The sequence below is a fragment of the Camelus dromedarius genome, chromosome X (assembly GCF_036321535.1).
Source record: "Camelus dromedarius isolate mCamDro1 chromosome X, mCamDro1.pat, whole genome shotgun sequence".
Lineage (NCBI taxonomy): Eukaryota > Metazoa > Chordata > Mammalia > Artiodactyla > Camelidae > Camelus > Camelus dromedarius.
The window spans coordinates 678,218-688,348 of NC_087472.1; positions in this window are offsets into that span (position 1 = coordinate 678,218).

The window sequence follows — 10,131 nt, forward strand, 5'->3', positions numbered from 1 at the left end:
TTCCTCCCATGAGTCCCACTCATACAGTGCCTTAACCTTCACTCCCTTCTGAAACGCCAATAAAATACCAATAAAATTTAAAAGATTGGGGGGGGGACTTCAGTGTAACAAAATTTTAGAAAGTAGAAAGAATACATAAAGGGCTAACTAACTTAGAAAACTCTAGAAAGCTGAATCCTAGGCTGTCAATGGGGAAAACCAGAAGCAACTGGATTTACACTACAGAATGTGCCGAAACAGGCAGGAATTGGTCGCTTTGGGTTATTCTGGAAATGGAGGTGAAGATGGGGGGCTAAACTAAGTAAGATTACTTGAGAAGCTGTCTAATTAGATAATGTGAGAAATACTTTAATCCTACAATCCTCTTTTCAGCTCCACACAGCAACAGTAGCAGAAGCCTGGAGGTTAATTCTCTGGAGAGGGTAAGCTGCAAGGTCTAGGAACAGGGAGACAGCAGGCATGGTTGTTTACTGAAAACAGAAGGATCCAGGAAGATGCTTACTCAATCTTGACATTCAGTAGCACGCCTTTCTTTCTTACCTCACAGATGGGAGTTACCATACTAGAAGGATGTTAATGAGGACTTTGGGCTGCTGCTGCATAGTACAGACAGAGAGGGATATGCTTGGCACTTGGGTGATCCACTGGGGCATTTCTTAGGACTAAATGCATCAGTTAGGGCTGTGGCCCATCCCACTAGCCCCCTTTGTATAAGTTTTCTAGAGGTTATGACCAACCAGAATCCTGGAGAAACTGTAGCAGAATGCAGTGAACCTAATGTGACAAATCAGTGGATCTGAGTGGTGCAAGAGGTAGACCATAGCTGTTAAAATATGGTGGCCTCCAACCAGAAAACTACTAGAGCTCATCAATGAATTCAGTAAAGTTACAGGATACAAATCAATATACAGAAATCTGTTGCATTTCTCTACACTAACAACAAATTATCAGAAAAAGAAATGAAGGAAACAATCCAATTTACAATCACATCAAAAAGAATAAAATACCTAGGAATAGACCTACCCAAGGAGGTAAAAGACCTGTACTCCGAAAACTATAAGACGTTGATGAAAGAAATTGAAGATGAGACAAACAGATGGAGAGATATACCGTGTTCTTGGATTGGAAGAATCAACATTGTTACAATGATCATGCTACCCACAGCAATCTACAGATTCAATGCAATTCCGATAAGATATACCAATGACAGTTTTCATAGAACTACAACAAATAATTTTAAAATTTGTATGGAGCTACAAATGACCCAGAATAGCCAAAACAATCTTGAGAAAGAAGAATGGAGCTAGAGGAATCATGCTTCCTGACTTCAGACTATACTACAAAGCTATAGTCATCAAAGCAGTCTGGTACTGGCACAAAAACAGACACATAGACCAGTGGAACAGGATAAAGAACCCAGAAATAAACCCACACCGGTATATGGTCAATTACTCTATGACAGAGGAGGCAAGAATATACAATGGAGAAAAGACAGTCCCTTCAATAAGTGGTGCTGGGAACACTGGACAGCTTCATGTAAAAGAATGAAATTAGATCACTCGCTAACACTATATGCAAAAATAAACTCAAAGGGGTATAATTATTTTGCAAAACAATCTGGCATCATCTACTAAAGTTGAGCATATAGCTACCCTATGGCAATTCTGTTGGCTAATGACCTAGATGTAGAACTGCCATGTGAACCAAGAGACAGGACAACACTAGCTGTAACAGCTCCAAACTAGAAACAAGCTTTATTGTATATATGTCCTGACAGCTCAGTTTGATTGCTGTACAGTAATCCATTATATAATATATATTACAATTTATTTATCCACTGATTTTTCTCATAGAACCCTGACTGGTACATTATCTATGCCAGTTCTTCCATGGAGATGATTATCTTTTTTTAAAAAATTGGTTTGTAAGAGTTCTTTGTATGTTAAGGATATTAATCTATTGTCTGTCATACATGTAATGAAATCTTTCACCTAATTTGTTATTGGCCTTCTATCTATCTTTCTTTACAATATTTTGCTGTATGAAAGCTCTATATTCTGATGCAATAAATTTATCAGTATTTTCACTCATAGCTTTTGGGTTTTACAAAATGCTTAGCGTAGCTTTTGCACACCAAGATTATAAAAATATAGACTCATATTTTACTCCAATGTGTATATGGTTTTATTTTTGTTTAGACCTTGATCTGTCTAGAATTTATTTTTGTGTGTAGGGCTCTCACGTCTTGCCACACTGACATGAATGTCATCTTCATCATGTATTGAAGTCCCATATATACACTATTATAAGCTGTGGTAGATACCATGTGGCAAGCAAAATATCTTGGAATTCTTCAAGCCCAAGAGGGTATGACTACCTTGAGGATGGGTTTCAGTATCAACACAGTTGTTTATGCATAGCCAGAAGAAGTGTGCATGCGTAGCTGTCAGAAAGACTGGGGGCGGATCCACTGCAGTAAATGATATCATAAGGAGCAGTGGAATTCCATTTGGAACTTCAGAGACCCCAAAGGAAGACTCTGGCCAGCTTCTCCTGAAAGCTCTCTTGGCGCTAAGTCAATTTATGGGTAAGTGGCTTCCCAGTTGACACTGGTCTCTTTAAGCCCTATGAAACAGAGGATGAGTGTATCAGTTATAAACGTCTTAAGTAATATAAAATTCAAATTGGAGTTTCTTTTTCTCAGAGCAAGCAATTGAAAGGTGGACAGAGAGAGGTGTTGGTTTGGTGGCTTGAAATTGTCAGAATAGATGTACATTGCCTCATGGCTGCAAGATGGCCCCTCCAACTTCACGTAACACTTAAAGAATATTCAAGGAAGCACAAAGGGAAAATGAGAGCACCGACTCTTTCATCAAGACAGCAGAAAGTCTTCCCAGAAGCTACCCAGTAGATTTCTGTCAGGCTTCATTTTCTAGCTTCATTATCTAATGATGCCATGCAGCCACTGCTAGCAGCAAGATGGCTGGGAAAAGGAAGACTCAGCTTTTCTAGCCTCTCTAGTTGTATGAAATAAGTGAAAAGGGTGTGAGAATGACAGGCAATGAGAAATGTCTGCCAAAATTCACCACGCATTCATTTATTCAAAAAAACTTAAAAAGGGGGGAGAGTATAGCTCAAGTGGTAGAGCTCAAGCTTAGCATACAAAAGGTACTGGGTTCAATCCCCAGTACCTCCTCTAAAAATAAATAAGTAAATCTAACTACCTCCTCCCCACCAATATAAATAAATAAAAATATATAAAAGAAATTAAAAAAAATTTTTAAACATTTAAAATTTTAAATTAAAGAAAACAAAAAGAAAAAAAATTTATTGAGCATCTGAACACCCTGTGTGAACAAAACAGACCAAAATCCCTGCCCTCAAGGAGCTGACATTTTAATCAGGAAAGACATGATAAAATAAGTAAGTAAACCAAGGGGAGAAGGCCTAGCTCAGCGGTAAAGCACGCGCTTAGCGTGCATGAGGTCTTGGGGTCAATCTCCAGTACTGCCGTTAAAATAAATAAACCTAATTACCTCCTCCCCCCTAAATTTTTTTAAAATAAAATAAACATGTGAACTATATACTATACTATATTCTGATGAAGTTCATGGAGAGACAGCAAGCAAGTAATCTGATTAGGAAGTTCATGACATAATGATACGATTTTAATAAAGCCTTCTCAGGAAAATCGTCATTGAGAAGGTGATATTTGAACACCTGAAGGAGGTGAGAGAATGAGTCATGAGCAGATGGAGGGGAAAGCATTCCTTGGAGAGAGAATAGCAAGTGAAAAATTCCAAGGTAGGAACCTGCTGGGTTTGTTCAAGACGAAGTGAGGCTAAGTTCCACTCAAACATGGAAGTATGCAGTGGTAACTTATTGTTGCACAACAAGGACTTTTCTTTTGTGGCAGTACATGGACACTGTCCCTAACCTAGTAATAAAAATGGCAGCAAGCAGGAAGCTCTGAACTCCTGTGATCTGGTGGATTATCCATCCACATCAGATTCACTGGCTCCAGAACTTCTTATCTGCTGATTCAGTAATAAACCCAAGTCAAAAGGAAACAAAACAAAATAAAGACATGGGACTGAAAATGACGAAATCAGGTTTAGGAGGGAATGTCAGGTATCTTGTCTCCTACAGAAGAGTACATTTTTGTCTTGTGCTTTTTTGGGTTTTGGAGGGAGGGATGTGGTTCGCTTTGGAAGCTGTGTTCAGGATTCAAGAGTGTCAGTCAGTGAATTATTCTTGTGTTCATGACAGGTGAGAAGTTCTGCAGTTAAAAAGTAAACCACCATTTTCTAACGTTTCAGACAAAGCTGCTTTGGAAAGAAAACATCCACCCTTGGCATCAAGTCCATGGAACCCCAGCAGCTGCTGAGTGTTGGGTTTCTGCTGTGCTCTCTGACTTGCCTCTTGTTGGAAACTGTAGCTTCCTCTGTGTCACCCCTATCTGCCTTTGGACTACAAGACAAAGCAGGATGGAATCCAGGCTCAAGGGGTGTGTTGGCTGTTAGGATGAATATTCCTATCTTCATAGGGTGTAAGATTTATGTCTCAGGTCAGGAAAAACTGCTTTGTATTTAAAAAATAATGTTTGCAGGAAAGCAAACTATTCTGGTTTCATTCCATTTAGTTCAACAAGCACTTACCCATCCACTGTGTGCCAAAGCCATAAACCTTCAACCTCTCCCTGGGGAGACAATAGGACAACCTCTCCCTGGGGAGACAGAATGACCATTAAAGTGTAGGGGGAGGGATCGGGGAGGATTTGACAAAGGAAGTGAAATGTAGGCTAAACCTGATGACCCACTGATCCTTGGCCAGCACTGGAAACCATGTTGCTGGTGAGTGGGGAACCCTCTTGACTTTTCCATGGGCACATTGGTTTTACCCACATCTTCCAGTGATCAGCACACTCCCTCTAAAGTTCCTTCTGCCAGTTGCCCTGGCCTCTTCCTGCTCCAGATGCACTGGAGTACCTCCATCGAAAAAACCAAACAAAACAAAAAACAAGCAAAAAAGATATTTGGTCGGGGGAGAGTATAGCTCATTGGGAGAGTGTGTGCTGAGCACGCACAAGGTCCTGGGTTCAGCCCTCAGTACCTCTACTAAAAATAATAAATAAATCAACTTAATTACTTCCCCCCAAGAAATTTTTTTTTAATTAGAAAAAAGATTTTTAAAAAAAATCTGTGGCAGAGATTATTGTTCCTATTTGACATCCAAGGAGACAAAGATGATACCCAACTAAGGATACCTTTTTTTTTTTATGTGCATCCCTTTAACCTCTTAGAGGAAGCACGGCCAAGTAGTCAAGAATATGGGCTATGGGCAACTATGAGAACTTGATATCTGGGACAACCATCTGAACTTGAACCAGGGTTCACATCCCAACCACATTATTCCCTTGACCTCTCCTCAATAAACATTTCTGCTTTTCCTACAGAAAACCATAGGTCCTGGCTGAGCAACTTTGGGGATTACTTATGGGATCTGATCAAGAGCTCCATCCCTCCAGCAGCCATTTTGGCTTTTCTTATCACCACGGCAATCCTGGGGACCCTCTACTGCCTCACGTAAGCAGCCGCGGGATGAGGCGAGGGGATGGGACAGGGAACCAGAGGGAGAGACAGCAACAACCCAGTTCCCTGCCCGTCTGCACATCTGTCATTAAGGGAAAGTTTTAAGGAAGGTGATTCTGGGAACAAAAGTCTGAAAGTTCATACAACTGGAAGAGGAGAAAAGTGACATGATGGTTATTGAGCTGCGCAGGCCTGCACTTCTAGCTAACCTGATCTTACGTCTAACCTGCTACCCTTCCCTGTGCACGCTTCTCTTGGAATAACTTATCCTTTTACCCTAGAGGTCTTGAAAGAAGGTCATGGACTGAACCTCAAGAAAATGGGCAGACCCTCCTCAATTCCTCCATAACGACAACAAATTCTTATCAGGATGAAAGGAATGTAGCCCCTGCTCACACCCTGACTGTCATCACCCCCCTGTTTCCATTTTTCTATAAAACCCCAAGACGCTTAACCCAAAGTGAGCTCACAGTCTTTAAGGCATTAGCCTGCTGTGACTCTCCTTGCCTGGCAAAGCAATAAGGCCATTCTTTTCCAATTCTCCCAAAACTTTGCCTCCAACTCTCAATTCAGCTATCGGGGTACAGAGGGCAGTTTTTTGGCAACACAACCCCCTTTTAAAAAGTCTCCTCATTCTCTCTTTTTTCTCCAACCTGCTCCATCCATTACCAACAGCTTACAGGTGACACTTAATCACCAGTGTTTGCAACTTATCATTTGTTTCACTAACTTCATTAACTCCCAATTATCCTTCCCCTTGATTTAGGAACTCTCAAGGAAAACATATGATGAACTGTGTTATCAATTGCCTGGCAATTTACCAAAATAATTATCTATGTAAATCATATGAAGCCAAAGAGATTCCTGAAATAGCAAACAAAATAGTTAAGCTTAGCTAGATAAGCCCAAATTCCATTAATTCAATCACTGTGTACCAAGAGATGACTACTAGCCTGTCTCTGTCCTGGTTGCTAGAGACAGAGAAATAAGATGATCGAATAATTGCAAACTGGTGAGTCAGTGGTGTGATGGGAGACAGAGTCCAAGTGGGGAAACCCATGAAAGTGTGGGACAGGGTTAAGAAAGGCTTTGTGTAGTAAAGAACTGTTGAAACTTCATAATCTAATAAAGGGGCTGAGGGCAAAGATCAGATTAAGGGTATGGCAATCCCATCTAAGGCTCTTGATAACCTCGAGAATAACCCCAGATAAAGAACCATGTCTAGAAAACAACCTCTTCTCAAAAGGGAGCATTCCTGCTCCATCTCTGTACAGGGGGTGTGGAGATTAAGGGCAGATAACCTGTTTTCGGCTCAGAGGTCTCTTAACCAAGAAGAGCCACACCCAGACTTGAGGGAACCAGATACTCTGGACTTTGCGCTTGACAGAGTCAGGATAGAATTTTAGTCTTGAGGGAAAGTTGTATCATGAATCAGGTGTTCTGGAAACAGACAGGGAGACAGGAGTTTGGTGGGCAGGGTATTATCAGGAATCAGTGGCTGTGGAGGATAGGGGAGGAAGGGAGAGACAGAACTGCCTTCAAGCCCAACAAAGCTTGGGTGATGCCTTCAGAGTTGTCCTACCTTTATAGCCATGTCTCTGACAGTTGGGAAGTGGGAGGCCCCAGGAAGTACAGGCAACTCCTGGCAGCTCAGGCAAACTCTGAAAGAGCTAACAGCTGAAGAAAGAAGGGTGGCATATTTCTGTGTGCACAGTGGGGCAGCTGTGTTCCAGGTATGGAAGGAAGAGTGAAACATATCAGGTTGTCAGGAAGACAGGCTGTGCTGGGGACTGGCTATATGTTCACCAACCCTGTTACTTCCTCCCAAGCACAGAGGAAGACTGCATTTCCAAACAAAAGATGCCAGGACTCAAGTCAATATACAGTGGATTCCATATCTTTTAAGTCTGTGACTCAAATTAAGACCAGCAGGCCAGCTGCCTCAGGAACAGCAGAAGTATTGCTTAAACATGCACATTCAGAGGGACTTCTGTAAAGATAAAGCAGACAACATGCCAAGAGAAATACTTCCTTCTTTGAAGTAAATGTCTCAACCTGAGGAGAAAAACCACCAAGTCTTTGCTGGGAACAAGTGAGATACAGCAAAACAAAGGAAGACATTGATGAAAAAATATTAAAGGAGATGTGGAAAACAGGCTACAAAAAGCTAGCACTATTAAGTAGAGATCAACAAAAACTTTAGTGAAAATAAGATTAGAGAGAATAAATGATAGACGCAAGAGACATATAATGAATTTCGTGGTGGAAAAGAACCAAAGTAGTACAACAGAAAATACTTAAAGGTGTAATTTTTTGAACATTGCAGAAATAAAGTAAGGCTTGAGTCTATAATCACAAGGGCACATCAAGTCCCAGGAAAAACTGGCACTTGGTACTGGACACATCGTAGTTTGTCAATAACACTTGTTGATTTTTTATTAATGCATTTCACAGTAAGGACTGCAAACAGTTTCTCTGTGACTCTTTATTCATCCTCTATACACCACTAGCTGCAACTGTAATGAAGGCTTAAGCTAGCTGCTCATTACCTGAGGAAATCAACATGGAAGCCTGGTTAATCCCTTGGCACTCCAGTGGCAATCAGGGGAACTGACTGGTGCTAATAAGTATGTGAAAATACATATATGAGGAATAGTTAGTATGGTTTATAATAATGAAATATAGAACCAGCTTAATGATTCTTGTCTGGTGAAAGAAAGCATGAAACATTCCTACCATGAGTACTATTTAGTCACCAAACGTTGTACAAGGATAATGACGCGGAATCATATTTTTGAAATATTGTTGAGTGGAAAAAAGCAGATTATAACAGGATATATAATTTTACTCAATTTGTTATTTAAATCATATTTAAAAGCCTTTAAGGACCTAGCCGAAGTATTAGATGTTGGTTATCACCTTGTGGTAGTGAATAGGTGATTTTAATTATGACTATTGTTGTTGTTGTTATTTATTTTCATGTTTATTTTTGTCTATCTGCACTTTCCAATTTTTCCACAACAAACTATATTGTTTAATTAGTAAATTTTTTAAAAGATACTTTAAAAACAAAAGAAAAACTCTCTGACCATACTTCTACTGTACCTCCACCTCCAATCCCGACTATACTAGAAACACACTCTTACTCTTACTTTCTCAAGTCATCAAAGCATTTTCTCTGTATGAAAGCGTGTTCTCCCTAAGATATCATTTGGTTCATATTCAGAGAAGAAGCTGTCTAAAATCCTATCTTGGAAAAAGTGATGTAACTACAGGGTAACTGTGAACACCAAGAGAGTGTATTGGAATTTAAATTCAGTTCAGTTGTCGTTATTTCCTCTTCCTTTCCCAGTATTCTTATAGGTGAACCAGTCCAATCGAAGTACTAGAAGATTCAATTGGGCAAGTGTAGTGTTTGGCTTGCTGGATTCCCAGAGAGTGGAGCGTGTGCTGTTGGCTTACAATGAGGAAGTATCTATCAGGTAAAATTAAATTGTCTTCCATCTCAAACTGTCTTTGCCTTTGTTTTCTCCTTTCAAACATGCAATTGAAAAAATGATAATAGCATTATTACTGTTTTAATTATAAAACAGTACATAGTTATTGCAAAAAAAGTTTATAAAATATAGAAAGAAGAAAACATACTCATAACTCTAGCACCCAGAAATAAACATTGTTTACATCTTGCTATATCTTCTTTCAAAATTTTTCCATGCTTATATTACTGTTACCAAAGTCCTACCCTAAAGTCATTAAGAAGTCTCCTACATTGTTTTCAAAAAGTTTTATAGTTTTGTCTTTTACATTTAAGTTACTCAGAATAAATTTTTGTATGGTGTGACGTAAGGTCTAATTTTATTTTTTTTTTAATATTGTGAGAAGCTATACTTTCCCACTTATGAACTTTGAACTGAATTCCTGTGCCTAAAGGAAGTTCTAGGGATAGGGAAAAGCAGATAGTTGCAATAAATTCCAAGAAGCAATAAATTCTGAGGAGTAAAACCAGATTCTGAGCAATGAGCACCCTGAACTGGAACCAGCCAAGCAGAAAAAGGTGTGGGAATGTTGACAAAAGACCATCCATCCACTGAGTCAGCCAAACTGCCCTCCCGGTAATTTTCCACCCTAAGTTTGCCTCAGTAAAAACTTTAACTAAATTTTGTCCAAGGGAATCACTCACTCTGAAGTTCCTCCGATTACAGTAGTTTAGATAAAGTATCTACCTTCACCTGTAATCAGTCTTGGTTTCCCTTTTGATAATATGAATCCTTGATATGCCCCAGTGCCACTTATGCAAATCTGTCCTTTCCCTACTGCTCTGCAATGTCACTTTCGTGTTTTTTTAATTTAATTTTTAAAAATTGAAGTAGAGTTGACTTATAATATTGTGTTAGTTTCAGGTGTACAGCAAAATGATTCAGTTATGTATATATTCTTCTTCATATTCTTTTCCATTATAGGTTATAACAAGATATTGAGTACAGTTCCCTGTGCTCCTTATTTATCTCTTTTATATATAGTACTTAGTATCTGCAAATCA